Source organism: Eupeodes corollae, chromosome 1 (genome assembly GCF_945859685.1).
Source record: "Eupeodes corollae chromosome 1, idEupCoro1.1, whole genome shotgun sequence".
Lineage (NCBI taxonomy): Eukaryota > Metazoa > Arthropoda > Insecta > Diptera > Syrphidae > Eupeodes > Eupeodes corollae.
Window position 1 is genome coordinate 292,405,824 of NC_079147.1, and position 3,420 is coordinate 292,409,243.

A 3,420-nucleotide genomic window follows, 5' to 3' on the forward strand; every position below is an offset into this window, starting at 1 on the left:
TACGACAACTGCGGTAGTCAATATGACAATTGCGGTAGTCAATATGACAACTGCGGTAGTCAATACTACAACTGCGGTAGTCAATATGACAATTGCGGTAGTCAATATGACAACTGTGATAGTCAATATGACAATTGCGGTAGTCAATACGACAACTAAGGTAGTCAATATGACAACTGTGATAGTCAATATGACAATTGCGGTAGTCAATACGACAACTAAGGTAGTCAATATGACAATTGCGGTAGTCAATACTACAACTGCGGTAGTCAATATGACAATTGCGGTAGTCAATATGACAACTGTGATAGTCAATATGACAATTGCGGTAGTCAATACGACAACTAAGGTAGTCAATATGACAACTGTGATAGTCAATATGACAATTGCGGTAGTCAATACGACAACAGCGGTAGTCAATACGACAACTAAGGTAGTCAATATGACAACTGTGATAGTCAATATGACAATTGCGGTAGTCAATATGACGATTGCGGTAGTCAATACGACAACTAAGGTAGTCAATATGACAACTGTGATAGTCAATATGACAATTGCGGTAGTCAATATGACAATTGCGGTAGTCAATACGACAACTAAGGTAGTCAATATGACAACTGTGATAGTCAATATGACAATTGCGGTAGTCAATACGACAACTAAGGTAATCAATCCGCGGTTGTCATATTGACTACCGCTGTTGTCATATTGACTACCGCAGTTTTGTGTTTTGTGGACTCACCCCGCTTGTTTCCAATCTGTAAAATCTTCAAAATTTAAATTTCATTAAAAACAAAATTTGTTTTTTAGTGATAAACACATTTATTTAAATAGATAATTTCCATATTTTTTAATATTACTTATATACTAAATACAACGCATACAGTGTTGGACAAAACTAAAACAGCTTAATTTGTTATTTTAATTTTGTTTGTGTTATTTCTTGTGTTGAAATGATGTTTCTTGTTTACTTGTTTTTCTAACTTAATGTGCTTACTTTATATATTTTTTTAAAATCATATTATTTTGAATGTAGTTAAAAAATGAAAAACTGTTCAGAAATAGTAAAACCCAAGAAATAATACACCACAAATAAAAACAACAGAGTTACTTCTGTTTATAATTAAATTAAATTTTATACTTAACGTAACTGTAGGTTGCATTGTTGACAGTATTGGATTCATCTTTCAATGAAGTTTAAGTTGAACAAAAAAAGTCCACAGCTTTTAAGACATTGGTTGTCTTGATTTTGTGGCCACATAACAAAATTAAGTATTAATTTGTTCCCTTACTGTAAGTATTAGAGGTTGAATAGTTTCACCTCTGGATTTCCGGAGTACTATGTTGTCCTCTAATACTTTGCATCGTCTCTGCTTTAAAGATGAATGCCATCAGTCACTCATTGATGGTGAATTTGCTTCTTGACTTGGCTCCGGTTTCACATTTTCTTGGAACTGCTGCTATTGAAAATATTTAGAAGTGAATACTTTTAATTATCTTTAGCACGAAATCACCTGAAAAGAATAAAAATAAAAAAGGATACCGTTAGTAATGCACAGTTTGACATTTGTGTATTTATTAATTTCATACAGAGAATTTATAAATTATGTTGACACATCAATTTCTACAATTGTTTATGTAGACATAATTAAGATATAGGTTAAGATTTAATTTTATTTTTATTTCAATCATTATAAAATAAAAAAAGGAACATAATTATAATTGTACGTACCTTCTCCAAAATTAGTATCTCCCAAGTCGTTCAATGTTTCTGTAACCTTTTAGTCCTTTATGTTTTCCTTCATGAAGTTTTTGATGTATTCCAATGATTTTGCCACAAGGAAGGTATTGATGTGCTGGTTGCATAGAACGTTTGAAAGTCTTTATCGATCTAATAACGAAATAAGAAAAAACATTCATATAAAAGTGGTTATAAGATTGTAGATCAATTTGTGCTCAGTTAAGAACTGTTTTAGAAAAACTTCATATTATCTTCGAAATAAAAAAGCTGACCTGCTAACAATTTTAGTTAGTTTTAAGCTTCATTTTAGTAGGCAAAAAGCTTCTCATAATGTGTAGAAAAAACAAACTGAAAAAATATGAAGGTTTTTTATATTTTTGATTTTCAAAAACTATTAATTTGAAACTAAAACCAAATGAAAATAAAGACGCAACATTTTTTTTTTTAATTTTGGACTCCTTTAGTAATTATTAAAATATTTAACAAATTACTAACTAGTAAATTGTTAAACCCTTAAAATAAGATTGTTTAAAATGTTGCGCCAATCTTTTCAACATAAATTGTATGCTATTTGATTGAAAACAGAAACTTGTAACAACTTAAACGTCTATTTTTATGTAACGTACCAGTCTGTATCTTAAGTTTTTTTATTAGGGCCCTTTTTCAAATATTTCGCTTTGTTCGATTATTCGACCGATAAATTGTCATACTTCAAGCTATAGAATCAAGTTTCGGTATCTGTATCTGCATCTAAAATTGTAAGTTTAATTTGTTAATAAAATGTGTTTTTAGTACTGAATCATTAAATCATAAATATTTTGTATTATAACAGTTTTTAATCAATAATGAAACCTATTTTTAATTTTAAAGCATTTGCAAACTCAAGTATATCAAAAAAAGCTAGTTCATTGTTGTTTGTACTTACGGAATGATTTCTTAGTTTTCTGTTTAATAACGTTGTTGTTGTTGAAAGCAATCATTTCTTTTGTAAATCTCCATTAAATGCTTTCCTCTGTTTTTTCCTTGAGGATTGATGTCGAAAGGCTAAGAGTTGAGGAAATTGAGGAAGAATGTGTTTGGCCTAAGTGCATAATATCAACCTGAAAATGAAACAAATAATGGCGCATCAAAATTTTTGCGCATTTGTTCAATATTACTTTCAAAATCGATTTGGTCGCTTATCATGACATTATTTAATACTGCTTGGATATCATACCACTTTGTAATTCTCTGAACTTCTACGTCGATGCCTTCATCTCTATGGAAAAAATATTAAGGACAATCGTGTATTTTTAATACAAAATAAATAAAATAAAGTACATTTATATAAAAAACGAAGATGTTTGCAATCTAAATTTAAAATATAAGAATGACTATCCCTATAGTCAACACAATGATCGCGGTAGTCAATATGACAACCGGGGTATTCAATTTGATGCACATACATTTCAATATCTATTTAAAGATCCAGTAACGACACAAGTTAAAACTAATATTTTTCCTAAAATTTAGAAGTTACGAAATTTGAAAATATTTAATTTTAGCAGAGACATTTTTTTACTACTTGTGGCATCAAGCTCAAGAAAAAATAATGATATTTGGAAAAAAAGTGAAAACTCAATAGAAAATTTTAAAGTTGTCATATTGACTACCGAGTTATCACATTAACTATCGCAATA

The 3,420-nt window shown here is 29.6% G+C and overlaps 1 long non-coding RNA gene across 1 annotated transcript; it reads right to left on the reverse strand.

Moving 5' to 3' along the window:
* Nucleotides 1-1,114: 1,114 nt before the first annotated feature.
* LOC129941038 (uncharacterized) lies at nt 1,115-2,425 on the reverse strand. The gene is made up of 4 exons (XR_008780849.1): nt 2,368-2,425; nt 2,014-2,089; nt 1,733-1,891; nt 1,115-1,514 (listed from the first exon to the last, which is right to left on the reverse strand). It is a non-coding gene; the product is annotated as an uncharacterized LOC129941038 (long non-coding RNA).
* Nucleotides 2,426-3,420: the final 995 nt, after the last annotated feature.